This window comes from Rutidosis leptorrhynchoides, chromosome 5 (assembly GCF_046630445.1).
Source record: "Rutidosis leptorrhynchoides isolate AG116_Rl617_1_P2 chromosome 5, CSIRO_AGI_Rlap_v1, whole genome shotgun sequence".
In the NCBI taxonomy this organism is placed as follows: Eukaryota; Viridiplantae; Streptophyta; class Magnoliopsida; order Asterales; family Asteraceae; genus Rutidosis; species Rutidosis leptorrhynchoides.
Genome location: NC_092337.1, coordinates 229,368,686 through 229,389,819, shown reverse-complemented (window position 1 = coordinate 229,389,819; position 21,134 = coordinate 229,368,686).

Genomic DNA, 21,134 nt, shown 5'->3' with positions numbered 1-21,134 from the left:
ATAATAATAATAATAATAATAATAATAATAATAATAATAATAATAATAATAATAATAATAATAAGATTTATACCTCACAAGAATAGCTAAAAAAAATAAAGTGCCTCTGCCTAGGCTCTAACCAGCAACCTCCCGCTACCCCAAGACACTACAAACCATGGAACAATTTCTATTTTTCTGTTATAATACGGATCCTATATTCATTTACGCCATTTTATTTATCTGTTTCCATGTTCTTCTTCATCTGATAACCAGTCGACCAGATTATATACAAAGATCATAACTGCGACTTTCATCATTAAATCAATATCATCATTATAAATTCGTGATCACAGAATCAACACAACAACATATACCGTTTCCTTCATCATCACTATTTCTCATCTCTTTCGTGATTTTATGTATCATTATCGTTTTTAACCTCCTCGTTCATTCTTTTTCCTATGATCATTCTCGTGTAACCATATCACCATTATCATTTCATCATCATCAAGTCATGTATCATTAACAGATCACTAGTCACCATTATCATGAATTTCATCAAAATCGTTCGGCCCAAAAGGAAAAGGAAACTCGGCCCAACAGGAGGAATTGAAACAGGCCCAAGTTGTACTAGTAGCCCAAGAATAATCCAATGGCTAGAATAAGGATTCGGTTAAAAAATAAGGCGTATAGCAAAAAGGGTTTTTGCAAGTTGATAAATAAATTAATGTGGCAGCCGTATACAGTATCTATTAAAACAAGTGGGGTTTATCTCCTTTTAATTGTCGTCCAAAATAAGAAAAACAGCAGTTAAATTAAATAATGGTGTTTGATTTTTGGTTTGGGGTTCGGCAGAAGAAACAGAAAAATAGGAAACAACAATGCATTATCATCCTATTCAACATACCCTCATCATTTTTATCTTGCGTTTAACTCCTCACAGCAACAATAAAACAAACAAAAATATGAAGGCTACAGCAGTAGCAGTAGGGTTCACGATGGTTGAGGAGAGGGAGAGAGAGAGGGACGAGTGAGAGAGAAGGGTGAAGGAGATGGTGTTACGGTGGTTACAGTGGTGGTGATGGGTGCTAAGTTTAAACAATAGAAGGAAATAAAATTCGGTGGTTTGATAATGGTGCTCGTGTTCGGTTTTAAATTGATCGAAATGAATTTTGGAAAAACAAAGGTGGTGGTTCGTGGAAGTTGTACGGGTTGGTGGTGGAAGGTGATTGTAGTACGTTTTGTGGTGATGAGATGGTGGTATATGGCTATGGATAGTGGACGGTGAAAACAGTGATGGTGGTTGGTTTCACTTTAAACCGAAAAAAAGAGCCAAGAAGTAAACGAGTAGCAAGTTCATGGGTTTCGAAAAGGAACGTGAGTTTGAGTGTTTTGCGATGGTGGTGGTTAGGAAACATAAACAAAATAAGATAGTAGTAGCAATATCAGTTGGATGGTGTTCGATTTGAAGTTTAAAATAGTCATGGAGGTTTTTGGTTCGTGGTATACAAGAGTGGCGAGGGTTGTTTTGTGATTCGATGATAACAGAAAAACATAGGGTGCAGGTGGTTCTCGGTTGTGGAGAGTTGAGGGTGTTCACGGGTGGTGAAGTGTGGTAGTGATATATATATGTATAGTATGCGTATGTATCTATATAATGAAGTGGTGAAGGTGATAGTTCGAAGTGGGTTTGGGTTTTTGTGTTGTTGGTTGTTTATGGTGTGTTTTATCAACGAAAATGAAATGTCCCGTTCATATCAATTATAAACGTTTCATATTAATTGGTTTCGTTGCGAGGTTTTGACCTCTATATGAGACGTTTTTCAAAGACTGCATTCGATTTTTAAAACAAACCATAACCTTTATTTTATCGACAAAGGTTTAAAAGACATAACCTAGATTATCAAGTAATGATAATCTAAAATATTACGCTTACACACGACCATTACATAATGGTATACCATAATAATATGTTACAACAAAATAAGTTCTCGAATGCAGTTTTTAAACAATATTATACAAGCATGCTGACTCTAAATCTTGTCCTTAATTAGCATGCAACAGCGGAAGCTCTTAATAATCACCTGAGAATAAACATGCTTAAAAACGTCAACAAAAAATGTTGGTGAGTTATAGGTTTAACCTATATATATCAAATTGTAATAATAATAGACCACAAGATTTCATTTAATAAATAATCATACACTCGCAAGTGTATAAAAATCATTCGTATGATGAACACCTGGTAACCGACATTAACTTTAATGCATATAGAATATCCCCCGCATACTCGCAAGTATGTCATATACTGGCAATCGCGATCACCATTTAATCGAAGTACTAAAGCTATCAATAACCTGAATGGAGGTTGTTAGGCCCAATAGATCTATCTTTAGGATTCGCATCAATTAAGGGCCATTTCTCTAATTCTTAGGTTACCAGACTTGAAGGGGCGATATTCGGTTTAATAATCCAACCATAGAATGTAGTTTCGCATACTTTTGTCTATTTTGCAAAACATTTATAAAACTGCATGTATTCTCATCCCAAAAATATTAGATTTTAAAAGTGGGACTATAACTCACTTTCACAGATTATCAATTCGTCGAGAATTAGAGTTGGCCACGGGTCGATTCACGAACCTATAACAAATATATACATATATATCAAAGTATGATCGAAATATATTCACAACACTTTTTTATTACGTGTTGATGATTTAAGTTGTTAAGTTAGCAGTCCAACGTTAGTAGTCCAAAATTAGTAGTTGTGACGACCCGAAAATTTTCGACCAAATTTAAACTTTATTCATATATGATTTCGACACGATAAGCAAAGTCTGTAATGTTAGGTTTCAAAATTTTTGGAATTGTTTAGATGAATACATTTGTCTTTCGACTATTACCGACGATTCACGAACTATTGGTTGCAAATTTATATATATATATAGATATATAAATATAGATATATATATATAATCATGGGAAATGATAACAAATAAGTAAAATAATATGCAAGATGATAAGTTTGTTAAAATGAATATATATATATATAAATATGATTCTATATAATTGATGATTTTATATATAATGTAATATATTAAAACATATAAATATTAAATATATGTATATAATTAGTTGACATTACATAAGTAATAAATTATAATATAAATAAATTAAATGTAACTGTGAGTTAAAAATATAACTGTTAGGATACATATTATTATTACTAATTTCATTAATATCAATAATCGTAATAATAATAAATTTTACATATTAAATTTTTTTTAATAAAGTTAATGTAATGATTATCAAAATAAATACTTAAAATATAAATATTACTATAAGAACGATTAAAATTATTATTTAGTTGTAATTTAGATATTATTAGCTAATATGATTAATACATGTATCATTTATTGATTACTAGTAATATTATTATTATTACTAGTATTATAATTATTATTAGTATTATAATAATTATTATTATTATCCTATTGATATGTTTCATAATCATTTTTATTTAACATTATTATTATCATTATTCTTAATATTAGTAGTAGTCTTATTGTTATTAATAATAATAATATTATTATTATTAATATTATTATTATTTCTATAAATATTATTATTAGCATTTTACTAAATAATTATCTGTATTTAATTATTAACACAATTTTAATTATAAATCAGTAATAATCTGGATGGAAACAAAAATATTAGATATCAGAATCAATTCGTACGAAATTTGTTACCTTTCATCTTCTATTTTTTAATTTTTTGGCTTGTTCTTTTTGGAATGGTCGACTACAATTTATGCTATAACTTGTCTTCAGTAATCAATCGAAAAATAGAAAAATATTTTTTTTCTTTTTTCACGTCCTCTGAATCTTCACTTTTTGGCAAAAATTAAAAATTGAATCAGTTTTCAAAATCCATTAATGTAGTTGTATTAGGAATCGTTTATGTAAACTTTCTCTAAAATCTCAGCATTCAATTCTTTCAAACAAATTCTAATTTCGAAGTCAAAGTTTTTGAAATAAAAAGTCAAACCTCGTTCTTCAATCAAATTCGTGTTATTCTATACGATTCAAGTTAAATTGAGGTTTTAGAAAGTTTCTATGAAAGATTTCCAACATATTTCATGTTATATTTACTGACTAATACGTTCTCCAATTCAAAAACCAAATTTTTATTATATAGCTACTAACAGCAGCTGTGTTAATTTATATATTTTTTATTTTTTTTCTTTTTCTTTAATCCAAGTTACTCTTAACCAAGTCGTGTTTGTCAATACAAGTTTTAAACATTAAAATTAGTGGCTGTATTGATACCTTTTTGCTCGAGTCATCTGTATTTTTTGAGAAGATGAAGAACATAATTAACGGAATAAATATAAATAGTTAAGTGGTTATAACAGAAATGCAAGGTAGAAGGATTGGTTTAGTGTGTTGGTAAGGGAACGGGAGGTCACGGGTTCGAGTCCGGTTCGCGACAATATTTTTTTTAAAGCTCCTTTTTAGGTAGTCATTTAATTTCCTTATTACTTTTATTATTATTATTGTTATTATTATTATTACTTATATTGTTATCATTAATTATTGTTATTATTATTATGTTAACATAAATATTAGGATTAATATTATTATCATTTTTGTTATTGAGTAATATCACTAGGTATTATTAGTGTTATTATTAGTATTACTAAAATTGATATAAGTATTATTATGAGTAGTATTGTAATTATTATTGTTAGTATGAAAATAATACAAACTATTATCATTAATAATAGTATTAGTATCATTTCTATTAGTATTATTAACACATTTAAAATGTGTAATATCATTATTATCATTATTATTATTATAAGTATTATCTTAATATTATCATTATTATTATTATTATTAAGATTATCATTTTCAGTGCTATTATAATTAAAACTTATTATCATTACTAACAACTTTATTAAAGTTATTATTAAAACAAAATGTATTAAGATTATTAATAATATCAATATCATTATTATTAAAAGTATTATTTTTATGAAAACTAACACTTTATCTTATCATTATTATCATTTCTTTTATTATTACTAACATTACTTTTATTATTATCAAAACTATTAATTTCAATATCATTACTAAAAATCTAATTATTAGTATTATTATTATCATAAAAAGATACAAATTGTTACTTATATTATTTTATCAAATAAATAGCTATATACGAATATATTGAATACATATCACATAATAACATTAATAATTTCATAATAAATAAAATATATAAAATAAATATAATTAATTTAGTTATTAATAAAACATACAAATTACTAAAATAACAATTAATGAAAATACATAAATTTGTCAATTACAAGTGTAGATTTTAATATATATGTACTTGATATAGGTTCGTGAATCCGAGGCCAACCTTACACTTGTTCAAGGACATTATATGCTTAATTACTACAAAATATCGTATTGCGAGTTTCATTTGCTCCCTTTTTAAATGCTTTTGCAACATATATTTTTGGGACTGAGAATACATGCGCTGCTTTTATAATTGTTTTACGAAATAGACAAAAGTAATCGAAACTACATTCTATGGTTGGATTATCAAACCGAATATGCCCCTTTTAGCTTGGTAGCCTAAGAATTGGTGTTTATTATAATTGCCACCAATTGACGCGAATCCTAAAGATAGATCTATTTTGCCCAAAAAGCCTCATCCGAGTTACGGATGCTTTAGTACTTCGATTTATCATGTCCGATGAGAGTCCTGGAATGATGGGGATATTCTATATGCATCATGTTAAGGTCGGTTACCAGGTATTCAATCTATATGAATGATTTTTATGCATATACATGATGTTTATGAGAAATGAAATGAAAATCTTGTGGTCTATTATATTAATGGAAATGAGTGTTTATGATAAACTAATGAAGTCACCAACCTTTTGGTTGACACTTTAAAGCATGTTTATTCTCAGGTATTAAGGAAATCTTTTGCTGTGCATTAGCTCATTTTAAGGATATTACTTGTAGTCATTCATGACATATTTCGAAAGACGTTGCATTCGAGTCGTTGAGTTCATCAAGATTATTATTAAGTCAATTATAGTTAGATGTATTATGAAATGTTATGCATGCCGTCAACTTTCGATGAAAAGAAAGTTTGTCTTTTAAAAATGAATGCAATGTTTGTAAAATGTATCATATAGAGGTCAAATACCTCGCGATGTAATCAACTATTGTGAATCATTTATAATGTATATAAACAGCTCATTTTAGTTGGTATCAGAGCGGTGGTCTAAAAAAAGGTATCAAAGCTGGTTTAAGCTGTTTAATCGGCTTAATCGTAGAGGGGGTTCTCACAGTGTTACCTGTGATGAAGCATTGGCTCTTACTCCTCGCGGTCCGAATATGGTTGGTTTTTCCGAGAGGCAGGGCCGTAAAATTAGTGTCTGAGGTACTCTCAGTGGTCACCAGGAGGTTAGCTGGGAAGGCACTGAGTGGGATGCGTCTCCAACTTTCAGTTGGTATCAGAGTGGTCTTAGCGAACCAGGTCTTGCATTAGTGTGTCTAACTGATAGTTGTTTAGATGCATTAGTGGGTCTGGACTTCGACCGTGTCTGCATGTCAAAAGTTTTGCTTATCATTTCGTGTCGAAAATTACCTACTTATCATTTTTAGGGAATCACTTGTTTATCATTCTTAGTCTAGACACATCTTACTGCATTGATTGCATGAATAGTGTATAGACAAAATTCATATCTTAGCGTATCTGCTAATTCATATCTTAGCGTATCTGTTAATGTAAACTTTGCCTAGTATATTGAGTAAATTCCTCCGTAATCTACGAAATCTTTTGTTCTATATATATTCTATATAATTAGAATACCACCCGATAGCTGAAAATCATTTTATATCGAAAAATCCTTTATTCGAAAGTACGAAATGGAACTCGTCACTAGTTCAAGTTCTTCGGAATCCGACAGTTATTCCGACATGGATGTTCACCTAAGCTCCGGAAGCAGCATCACCAGAATGAATCAACCAATCAGCCATCCTCAATTCATCTGATGGGTTCGCAGTCGACTTAATCAATGGAGATGCGAAGAAAGCGATCCCTTCCACCAACCAAATTCACCTATTGGTGAAGAACCTGAAGCACTTACTGTGACAACCCAGAAATTTTCGACCAAATTTAAACTTAATTCTTATTTAATTTTGACACGATAAGCAAAGTCTGTAATATTGAGTCTCAAAATTTTGAATTTGTTTTATGAAATCATTAGACTTCGACCATTTACCGACGATTCACGAACAATTGTTGTAAACTAATATGTATGTATATATATATATATATATATATATATATATATATATATATATATATATATATATATATATATATATATGTAAATATAAATAATAGTATGATAATAAAATTGAGATAGTAAACTACAATTAAATCCTTTGAATTAACTATGTAAAAATAATATACAAAATAAATAAGTGTGATTAAAATGAATATATATATATATATATATATATATATATATATATATATATATATATATATATATATATATATATAAAATTTATAATTATGATTAGTCGTAATATATAAATAAATGTTATCACATAATATAATATTGTATATTAAATTAAATGTAATTACAAGTATAGTTGTTACATCATTACATTCAATGTTAATAATATTATTAAGACTTATACATTTGAGTTATTATAATTACTAATATTATTGTATCATTGTTAACATCATTATTATTATTAATCTCTTTATCAATAATATTATTATTATTAACAATATTATTATCAGTAGTATAAATAGTATTAATATATTTGTATTAATGACTTATTAAAAATTTAGAATCAGTTATTTAAAAATTAAGAAGTAGATATTTAAATACAGAGATATAAACAGGTATGTTAATGCATATATATATATACATAAACATATACAAAATACAATTATATATATATATATATATATTATATATATAGATATAAAACAAATATATAAATAAATATGGATATATATATATATATATATATATATATATATATATATATATATATATATATATATTGTAGTGACCCGAACTTTTCCATGTTTATATATATTAATTGAGATTGATGTTTACATGATTAAATGTTTCCAACATGTTAAGCAATCAAACTTGTTAAGACTTGATTAATTGAAATAGGTTTCATATAGACAATTGACCACCCAAGTTGACCGGTGATTCACGAACGTTAAAACTTGTAAAAAAACTATATGATGACATATATATGGTTATATATATAGTTAACATGATATTATGATAAGTAAACATATCATTAATTATATTAACAATGAACTACATATGTAAAAACAAGACTACTAACTTAATGATTTTGAAACGAGACATATATGTAACGTTTATCGTTGTAACGACATTTAATGTATATATATCATATTAAGAGATATTCGTACATCATAATATCATGATAATATAATAATTTAAAATCTATTTTGATATTATAAACATTGGGTTAACAACATTTAACAAGATCGTTAACCTAAAGGTTTCAAAACAACACTTACATGTAACGACTAACGATGACTTAACGACTCAGTTAAAATGTATATACATGTAGTGTTTTAATAGGTATTTATACACTTTTGAAAGACTTCAATACACTTATCAAAATACTTCTACTTAACAAAAATGCTTACAATTACATTCTCGTTCAGTTTCATCAACAATTCTACTCGTATGCACCCGTATTCGTACTCGTACAATACACAGCTTTTAGATGTATGTACTATTGGTATATACACTCCAATGATCAGCTCTTAGCAGCCCATGTGAGTCACCTAACACATGTGGGAACCATCATTTGGCAACTAGCATGAAATATCTCATAAGATTACAAAAATATGAGTAATCATTCATGACTTATTTACATGAAAACAAAATTACATATCCTTTATATCTAATCCATACACCAACGACCAAAAACACCTACAAACACTTTCATTCTTCAATTTTCTTCATCTAATTGAACTCTCTCAAGTTCTATCTTCAAGTTCTAAGTGTTCTTCATAAATTCCAAAAGTTCTAGTTTCATAAAATCAAGAATACTTTCAAGTTTGCTAGCTCACTTCCAATCTTGTAAGGTGATCATCCAACCTCAAGAAATCTTTGTTTCTTACAGTAGGTTATCATTCTAATACAAGGTAATAATCATATTCAAACTTTGGTTCAATTTCTATAACTATAACAATCTTATTTCAAGTGATGATCTTACTTGAACTTGTTTTCGTGTCATGATTTTGCTTCAAGAACTTTGAGCCATCCAAGGATCCATTGAAGCTAGATCCATTTTTCTCTTTTCCAGTAGGTTCATCCAAGGAACTTAAGGTAGTAATGATGTTCATAACATCATTCGATTCATACATATAAAGCTATCTTATTCGAAGGTTTAAACTTGTAATCACTAGAACATAGTTTAGTTAATTCTAAACTTGTTCGCAAACAAAAGTTAATCCTTCTAACTTGACTTTTAAAATCAACTAAACACATGTTCTATATCTATATGATATGCTAACTTAATGATTTAAAACCTGGAAACACGAAAAACACCGTAAAACCGGATTTACGCCGTCGTAGTAACACCGCGGGCTGTTTTGGGTTAGTTAATTAAAAACTATGATAAACTTTGATTTAAAAGTTGTTATTCTGAGAAAATGATTTTTATTATGAACATGAAACTATATCCAAAAATTATGGTTAAACTCAAAGTGGAAGTATGTTTTCTAAATTGGTCATCTAGACGTCGTTCTTTCGACTGAAATGACTACCTTTACAAAAACGACTTGTAACTTATTTTTCCGACTAGAAACCTATACTTTTTTTATTTAGATTCATAAAATAGAGTTCAATATGAAACCATAGCAATTTGATTCACTCAAAACGGATTTAAAATGAAGAAGTTATGGGTAAAACAAGATTGGATAATTTTTCTCATTTTAGCTACGTGAAAATTGGTAACAAATCTATTCCAACCATAACTTAATCAACTTGTATTATATATTATGTAATCTTGAGATACCATAGACACGTATACAATGTTTCGACCTATCATGTCGACACATCTATATATATTTCGGAACAACCATAGACACTCTATATGTGAATGTTGGAGTTAGCTATACAGGGTTGAGGTTGATTCCAAAATATATATAGTTTGAGTTGTGATCAATACTGAGATACATATACACTGGGTCGTGGATTGATTCAAGATAATATTTATCGATTTATTTCTGTACATCTAACTGTGGACAACTAGTTGTAGGTTACTAACGAGGACAGCTGACTTAATAAACTTAAAACATCAAAATATATTAAAAGTGTTGTAAATATATTTTGAACATACTTTGATATATATGTATATATTGTTATAGGTTCGTGAATCAACCAGTGGCCAAGTCTTACTTCCCGACGAAGTAAAAATCTGTGAAAGTGAGTTATAGTCCCACTTTTAAAATCTAATATTTTTGGGATGAGAATACATGCAGGTTTTATAAATGATTTACAAAATAGACACAAGTATGTGAAACTACATTCTATGGTTGAATTATCGAAATCGAATATGCCCCTTTTTATTAAGTCTGGTAATCTAAGAATTAGGGAACAGACACCCTAATTGACGCGAATCCTAAAGATAGATCTATTGGGCCTAACAAACCCCATCCAAAGTACCGGATGCTTTAGTACTTCGAAATTTATATCATATCCGAAGGGTGTCCCGGAATGATGGGGATATTCTTATATATGCATCTTGTTATTGTCGGTTACCAGGTGTTCACCATATGAATGATTTTTATCTCTATGTATGGGATGTGTATTGAAATATGAAATCTTGTGGTCTATTGTTACGATTTGATATATATAGGTTAAACCTATAACTCACCAACATTTTTGTTGACGTTTTAAGCATGTTTATTCTCAGGTGATTATTAAGAGCTTCCGCTGTCGCATACTTAAATAAGGACAAGATTTGGAGTCCATGCTTGTATGATATTGTGTAAAAACTGCATTCAAGAAACTTATTTTGTTGTAACATATTTGTATTGTAAACCATTATGTAATGGTCGTGTGTAAACAGGATATTTTAGATTATCATTATTTGATAATCTACGTAAAGCTTTTTAAACCTTTATTGATGAAATAAAGGTTATGGTTTGTTTAAAAATGAATACAGTCTTTGAAAAACGTCTCATATAGAGGTCAAAACCTCGCAACGAAATCAATTAATATGGAACGTTTTTAATCAATAAGAACGGGACATTTCAGTTGGTATCAGAGCGTTGGTCTTAGAGAACCAGAAAATTTGCATTAGTGTGTCTTATCGAGTTTGTTAGGAAGCATTAGTGAGTCTGGACTTCGACCGTGTTTTCTTTAAAAATGATTGCTTAACATTTTTGTTGGAAACTATATATTTTTAACATATGAATATTATGTGATATATTAATCTCTTAACGTGTTTGATATTATGTGATAGATGTCTACCTCTAGAACAAGTCCCATTGACTCACCTAATAATAATGAAGAGTCAAATGTAAATTGGAATGATTTGTGGACTGATTCACAAGTTCCCGAAGAGGAACCAGAAGAAGAGTCGGAACCGGAAGAAGAATCGGAACCGGAAGAAGAATCGGAACCGGATGAAGAAATAGAACCGGTGGGGGAAATAATAAAACGGTTATGTAAAAGAAAATCCTCAACCAACCGACCAAAGTTAATTATGGTCAATGGTGTTTCCGCCAAGGAAGCAAAATATTGGGAGGATTACCAATTCTCCGATGAATCGGATTCCGACGAGAATTCCGATGATGTAATAGAAATTACCCCAACTGAATTTAAAAAGGCAAAAGAAAATAATAAGGGAAAGGGCATAAAAATAGAGAAATCTAATTCCAACCCCGATGAACTTTATATGTATCGTCAACCCCCGAAGTCCTTAAGTTGTAACAATGACCCGGGAACCTCTAAACCACCAGGTTTTTCTAAACCAATGTGGACAATGATGGCTCGTATTAGGGGAACATCATATATCCCTAGAAACTTGGCAAAACGAACCAAAACCGAAGAAGAAGAAACGAGCGAGTCGGAATAAGATAGTTGTATTCGTGTGGTGTAATATATGGAATATAGTGTTCTTATGCTTTATGATATATGTAAAAATTGCTTGTATTAATAAGTATTTTTTTTTATGAATCTAACTCTTGTCTATTTTACAGTTTAAAAACACAAAATGGATAGACAACCCAATATTTTAAGAGACCTACCCGGAGACATGATTGATGAAATCTTGTCTAGAGTCGGCCAGAATTCTTCGGTACAACTATTTAAGGCGAGATCAGTTTGTAAGACATTCGAAGAACGTTCCAAGAATGTCTTGGTTTATAAGAGACTTTCGTTTGAAAGATGGGGGATATCACATTGGGAAACCCATAAGTTACGATGTGTTTACTTTGACGCATATATTGCGGGGAACCCAAATGCTATTTTACGCAACGGGTTAAGAAATTATTTTGACTCAATATATCCGAATATTGGACTTCGTGATTTAGAAAAAGCGGCTAACATGCAACATAAAGAAGCATGTTATGCTTACGGATTAGTAATGTTCGCTTCTCACCAAAGTGAGAACAAGAACATCGGGCTACAACTATTAAACAAAACGTTTCCACAAGTGACGGAGTCGGTAATTGGGGTAAGAAATGAGGTTTTTAGATTATTACGGGACTGTTGGACATTACGTAACCCTCGTCCCTTTGATGACGTTACAACACGCTGTCTTATCAACGGCCATAACGGTTATGTTGCACAAGATCAAGGATGGGAAGTAGTCCTAGTAAAACCAGAATGCATGACTTGTTTCTGGACGTATGAATTACGTGTCTTTATTGCCTTTGCTGAACGACTTGTGTACTAGCTAGAATTGTCTTCACAACTATCTTGTATCAAAGTTATTGTGTGCTATATTTCATGCTTTATGTAAAATAAGCGGTATTGTAAGTTTGTAAAATATTGTATAAAAGTTTGAACGCGAAATATTATTATAATCAGTTTTTCATATAGAATTGTAGTAGTTGAATTGTATATTAGCTACTAAGTATGAACTTAACGGGTAGGCACTACCCGAATTTAAACTTATAAAACGCTAATATGAAGAAAAAGCTTTTATAAATGAGTTCATATTATGCTACGAAATACTATTAACTACTCTTAATATTCTGTATGATTAACTTGTTCCATTTAACTATTTTGAAGGAAATGGCACCGACTACTCGACACACCGTGAATATGAATGAAGAGGAATTCCGTACTTTTCTAGCTTCAAACATAGCCGCAGTACAGGCTGCGCTACATACCAACAATAACCTTGGATCTAGCAGTACAGGAAATCGTGTAGGATGCACCTACAAAGAATTCACTGCCTGCAAACCTTTGGAATTTGATGGAACCGAAGGACCGATCGGATTGAAACGGTGGACCGAGAAGGTTGAATCGGTGTTTGCCATAAGTAAGTGTACTGAAGAGGACAAAGTGAAGTACGCTACGCATACCTTCACAGGTTCTGCGTTAACATGGTGGAATACCTATCTAGAGCAAGTGGGACAAGATGATGCGTACGCACTACCGTGGTCAGCATTCAAGCACTTGATGAACGAGAAGTACCGTCCCAGAACCGAAGTCAATAAGCTCAAGACAGAACTTAGAGGGTTACGAACCCAAGGATTTGATATTACCACGTACGAAAGACGATTCACAGAATTGTGCCTATTGTGTCCGGGAGCATTCGAAGATGAGGAAGAGAAGATCGACGCGTTTGTGAAAGGATTACCGGAAAGAATCCAAGAAGATATAAGTTCACACGAGCCCGCCTCCATACAACAGGCATGTAGAATGGCTCACAAACTAGTGAACCAGATTGAAGAAAGAATTAAAGAACAGACTGCTGAAGAGGCCAATGTGAAGCAAGTCAAAAGAAAGTGGGAGGAAAACGGTGATAAGAATCACCAATACAACAACAACAGCAATTACAACAATAATCGCAACAATTATCCCAACAATCGCAACATCAATCGCAACTACAACAAACGGCCCAACAACAACAACAACAACAACAACAACAGCAACTACAACAATAATCCCAACAACAATAATAACCGCAACAACAACAACAATCAGAAGCAACTATGCCAAAGGTGTGAAAAGAATCACTCGGGGTTCTGCACCAAATTTTGCAACAAGTGTAAAAGAAATGGTCATAGCGCGGCGAAGTGTGAGGTCTACGGACCAGGGGTTAATAGAACGAAAGGAACAAATGGTGTCGGAACGAGTAATGGCGGAGCAAGTAGTGTCGGAGCAAGTTATGCCAATGTAGTTTGTTATAAATGTGGAAAACCAGGCCACATTATTAGAAATTGCCCGAACCAGGAGAACACGAATGGACAAGGCCGTGGAAGAGTTTTCAATATTAATGCGGTAGAGGCACAGGAAGACCCGGAGCTTGTTACGGGTACGTTTCTTATTGACAATAAATCTGCTTACGTTTTATTTGATTCGGGTGCGGATAGAAGCTATATGAGTAGAGATTTTTGTGCTAAATTAAGTTGTCCATTGACGCCTTTGGATAGTAAATTTTTACTCGAATTAGCAAATGGTAAATTAATTTCAGCAGATAATATATGTCGGAATCGAGAAATTAAACTGGTTAGCGAAACATTTAAGATTGATTTGATACCAGTAGAGTTAGGGAGTTTTGATGTGATAATCGGTATGGACTGGTTGAAAGAAGTGAAAGCGGAGATCGTTTGTTACAAAAATGCAATTCGCATTATACGAGAAAAAGGAAAACCCTTAATGGTGTACGGAGAAAAGGGCAACACGAAGCTACATCTTATTAGTAATTTGAAGGCACAAAAACTAATAAGAAAAGGTTGCTATGCTGTTCTAGCACACGTCGAGAAAGTACAAACTGAAGAAAAGAGCATCAATGATGTTCCCATTGCAAAAGAATTTCCCGATGTATTTCCAAAAGAATTACCGGGATTACCCCCACATCGATCCGTTGAATTTCAAATAGATCTTGTACCAGGAGCTGCACCAATAGCTCGTGCTCCTTACAGACTCGCACCCAGCGAGATGAAAGAACTGCAAAACCAATTACAAGAACTTTTAGAGCGTGGTTTCATTCGACCAAGCACATCACCGTGGGGAGCTCCTGTTTTGTTTGTCAAGAAGAAAGATGGTACATTCAGGTTGTGTATCGACTACCGAGAGTTGAACAAACTTACCATCAAGAACCGCTACCCACTACCGAGAATCGACGACTTATTTGATCAACTACAAGGCTCGTCTGTTTATTCAAAGATTGACTTACGTTCCGGGTATCATCAAATGCGGGTGAAAGAAGATGATATTCCAAAGACTGCTTTCAGAACACGTTACGGTCATTACGAGTTTATGGTCATGCCGTTTGGTTTAACTAATGCACCAGCTGTGTTCATGGACCTTATGAACCGAGTGTGTGGACCATACCTTGACAAGTTTGTCATTGTTTTCATTGATGACATACTTATTTACTCAAAGAATGACCAAGAACACGGTGAACATTTGAGAAAGGTGTTAGAAGTATTGAGGAAGGAAGAATTGTACGCTAAGTTTTCAAAGTGTGCATTTTGGTTGGAAGAAGTTCAATTCCTCGGTCACATAGTGAACAAAGAAGGTATTAAGGTGGATCCGGCAAAGATAGAAACTGTTGAAAAGTGGGAAACCCCGAAAACTCCGAAACACATACGCCAGTTTTTAGGACTAGCTGGTTACTACAGAAGGTTCATCCAAGACTTTTCCAGAATAGCAAAACCCTTGACTGCATTAACGCATAAAGGGAAGAAATTTGAATGGAATGATGAACAAGAGAAAGCGTTTCAGTTATTGAAGAAAAAGCTAACTACGGCACCTATATTGTCATTGCCTGAAGGGAATGATGATTTTGTGATTTATTGTGACGCATCAAAGCAAGGTCTCGGTTGTGTATTAATGCAACGAACGAAGGTGATTGCTTATGCGTCTAGACAATTGAAGATTCACGAACAAAATTATACGACGCATGATTTGGAATTAGGCGCGGTTGTTTTTGCATTAAAGACTTGGAGGCACTACTTATATGGGGTCAAAAGTATTATATATACCGACCACAAAAGTCTTCAACACATATTTAATCAGAAACAACTGAATATGAGGCAGCGTAGGTGGATTGAATTATTGAATGATTATGATTTTGAGATTCGTTACCACCCGGGGAAGGCAAATGTGGTAGCCGATGCCTTGAGCAGGAAGGATAGAGAACCCATTCGAGTAAAATCTATGAATATAATGATTCATAATAACATTACTACTCAAATAAAGGAGGCGCAACAAGGAGTTTTAAAAGAGGGAAATTTAAAGATGAAATACCCAAAGGATCGGAGAAGCATCTTAATATTCGGGAAGACGGAACCCGGTATAGGGCTGAAAGGATTTGGGTACCAAAATTTGGAGATATGAGAGAAATGGTACTTAGAGAAGCTCATAAAACCAGATACTCAATACATCCTGGAATGGGGAAGATGTACAAGGATCTCAAGAAACATTTTTGGTGGCCGGGTATGAAAGCCGATGTTGCTAAATACGTAGGAGAATGTTTGACGTGTTCTAAGGTCAAAGCTGAGCATCAGAAACCATCAGGTCTACTTCAACAACCCGAAATCCCGGAATGGAAATGGGAAAACATTACCATGGATTTCATCACTAAATTGCCAAGGACTGCAAGTGGTTTTGATACTATTTGGGTAATAGTTGATCGTCTCACCAAATCAGCACACTTCCTACCAATAAGAGAAGATGACAAGATGGAGAAGTTAGCACGACTGTATTTGAAGGAAGTCGTCTCCAGACATGGAATACCAATCTCTATTATCTCTGATAGGGATGGCAGATTTATTTCAAGATTCTGGCAGACATTACAGCAAGCATTAGGAACTCGTCTAGACATGAGTACTGCCTATCATCCACAAACTGATGGGCAGAGCGAAAGGACGATACAAACGCTTGAAGACATGCTACGAGCATGTGTTATTGATTTCGGAAACAGTTGGGATCGACATCTACCGTTAGCAGAATTTTCCTACAACAACAGCTACCATTCAAGCATTGAGATGGCGCCGTTTGAAGCACTTTATGGTAGAAAGTGCAGGTCTCCGATTTGTTGGAGTGAGGTGGGGGATAGACAGATTACGGGTCCGGAGATTATACAAGAAACTACCGAGAAGATCATCCAAATTCAACAACGGTTGAAAACCGCCCAAAGTCGACAAAAGAGCTACGCTGACATTAAAAGAAAAGATATAGAATTTGAAATTGGAGAGATGGTCATGCTTAAAGTTTCACCTTGGAAAGGCGTTGTTCGATTTGGTAAACGAGGGAAATTAAATCCAAGGTATATTGGACCATTCAAGATTATTGATCGTGTCGGACCAGTAGCTTACCGACTTGAGTTACCTCAACAACTCGCGGCTGTACATAACACTTTCCACGTCTCGAATTTGAAGAAATGTTTTGCTAAAGAAGATCTCACTATTCCGTTAGATGAAATCCAAATCAACGAAAAACTCCAATTCATCGAAGAACCCGTCGAAATAATGGATCGTGAGGTTAAAAGACTTAAGCAAAACAAGATACCAATTGTTAAGGTTCGATGGAATGCTCGTAGAGGACCCGAGTTCACCTGGGAGCGTGAAGATCAGATGAAGAAGAAATACCCGCATCTATTTCCAGAAGATTCGTCAACACCTTCAACAGCTTAAAATTTCGGGACGAAATTTATTTAACGGGTAGGTACTGTAGTGACCCGAACTTTTCCATGTTTATATATATTAATTGAGATTGATGTTTACATGATTAAATGTTTCCAACATGTTAAGCAATCAAACTTGTTAAGACTTGATTAATTGAAATAGGTTTCATATAGACAATTGACCACCCAAGTTGACCGGTGATTCACGAACGTTAAAACTTGTAAAAAAACTATATGATGACATATATATGGTTATATATATAGTTAACATGATATTATGATAAGTAAACATATCATTAATTATATTAACAATGTACTACATATGTAAAAACAAGACTACTAACTTAATGATTTTGAAACGAGACATATATGTAACGTTTATCGTTGTAACGACATTTAATGTATATATATCATATTAAGAGATATTCGTACATCATAATATCATGATAATATAATAATTTAAAATCTATTTTGATATTATAAACATTGGGTTAACAACATTTAACAAGATCGTTAACCTAAAGGTTTCAAAACAACACTTACATGTAACGACTAACGATGACTTAACGACTCAGTTAAAATGTATATACATGTAGTGTTTTAATAGATATTTATACACTTTTGAAAGACTTCAATACACTTATCAAAATACTTCAACTTAACAAAAATGCTTACAATTACATTCTCGTTCAGTTTCATCAACAATTCTACTCGTATGCACCCGTATTCGTACTCGTACAATACACAGCTTTTAGATGTATGTACTATTGGTATATACACTCCAATGATCAGCTCTTAGCAGCCCATGTGAGTCACCTAACACATGTGGGAACCATCATTTGGCAACTAGCATGAAATATCTCATAAGATTACAAAAATATGAGTAATCATTCATGACTTATTTACATGAAAACAAAATTACATATCCTTTATATCTAATCCATACACCAACGACCAAAAACACCTACAAACACTTTCATTCTTCAATTTTCTTCATCTAATTGAACTCTCTCAAGTTCTATCTTCAAGTTCTAAGTGTTCTTCATAAATTCCAAAAGTTCTAGTTTCATAAAATCAAGAATACTTTCAAGTTTGCTAGCTCACTTCCAATCTTGTAAGGTGATCATCCAACCTCAAGAAATCTTTGTTTCTTACAGTAGGTTATCATTCTAATACAAGGTAATAATCATATTCAAACTTTGGTTCAATTTCTATAACTATAACAATCTTATTTCAAGTGATGATCTTACTTGAACTTGTTTTCGTGTCATGATTTTGCTTCAAGAACTTTGAGCCATCCAAGGATCCATTGAAGCTAGATCCATTTTTCTCTTTTCCAGTAGGTTCATCCAAGGAACTTAAGGTAGTAATGATGTTCATAACATCATTCGATTCATACATATAAAGCTATCTTATTCGAAGGTTTAAACTTGTAATCACTAGAACATAGTTTAGTTAATTCTAAACTTGTTCGCAAACAAAAGTTAATCCTTCTAACTTGACTTTTAAAATCAACTAAACACATGTTCTATATCTATATGATATGCTAACTTAATGATTTAAAACCTGGAAACACGAAAAACACCGTAAAACCGGATTTACGCCGTCGTAGTAACACCGCGGGCTGTTTTGGGTTAGTTAATTAAAAACTATGATAAACTTTGATTTAAAAGTTGTTATTCTGAGAAAATGATTTTTATTATGAACATGAAACTATATCCAAAAATTATGGTTAAACTCAAAGTGGAAGTATGTTTTCTAAATTGGTCATCTAGACGTCGTTCTTTCGACTGAAATGACTACCTTTACAAAAACGACTTGTAACTTATTTTTCCGACTAGAAACCTATACTTTTTTTATTTAGATTCATAAAATAGAGTTCAATATGAAACCATAGCAATTTGATTCACTCAAAACGGATTTAAAATGAAGAAGTTATGGGTAAAACAAGATTGGATAATTTTTCTCATTTTAGCTACGTGAAAATTGGTAACAAATCTATTCCAACCATAACTTAATCAACTTGTATTATATATTATGTAATCTTGAGATACCATAGACACGTATACAATGTTTCGACCTATCATGTCGACACATCTATATATATTTCGGAACAACCATAGACACTCTATATGTGAATGTTGGAGTTAGCTATACAGGGTTAAGGTTGATTCCAAAATATATATAGTTTGAGTTGTGATCAATACTGAGATACGTATACACTGGGTCGTGGATTGATTCAAGATAATATTTATCGATTTATTTCTGTACATCTAACTGTGGACAACTAGTTGTAGGTTACTAACGAGGACAGCTGACTTAATAAACTTAAAACATCAAAATATATTAAAAGTGTTGTAAATATATTTTGAACATACTTTGATATATATGTATATATTGTTATAGGTTCGTGAATCAACCAGTGGCCAAGTCTTACTTCCCGACGAAGTAAAAATCTGTGAAAGTGAGTTATAGTCCCACTTTTAAAATCTAATATTTTTGGGATGAGAATACATGCAGGTTTTATAAATGATTTACAAAATAGACACAAGTATGTGAAACTACATTCTATGGTTGAATTATCGAAATCGAATATGCCCCTTTTTATTAAGTCTGGTAATCTAAGAATTAGGGAACAGACACCCTAATTGACGCGAATCCTAAAGATAGATCTATTGGGCCTAACAAACCCCATCCAAAGTACCAGATGCTTTAGTACTTCGAAATTTATATCATATCCGAAGGGTGTCCCGGAATGATGGGGATATTCTTATATATGCATCTTGTTATTGTCGGTTACCAGGTGTTCACCATATGAATGATTTTTATCTCTATGTATGGGATGTGTATTGAAATATGAAATCTTGTGGTCTATTGTTACGATTTGATATATATAGGTTAAACCTATAACTCACCAACATTTTTGTTGACGTTTTAAGCATGTTTATTCTCAGGTGATTATTAAGAGCTTCCGCTGTCGCATACTTAAATAAGGACAAGATTTGGAGTCCATGCTTGTATGATATTGTGTAAAAACTGCATTCAAGAAACTTATTTTGTTGTAACATATTTGTATTGTAAACCATTATGTAATGGTCGTGTGTAAACAGTATATTTTAGATTATCATTATTTGATAATCTACGTAAAGCTTTTTAAACCTTTATTGATGAAATAAAGGTTATGGTTTGTTTAAAAATGAATGCAGTCTTTGAAAAACGTCTCATATAGAGG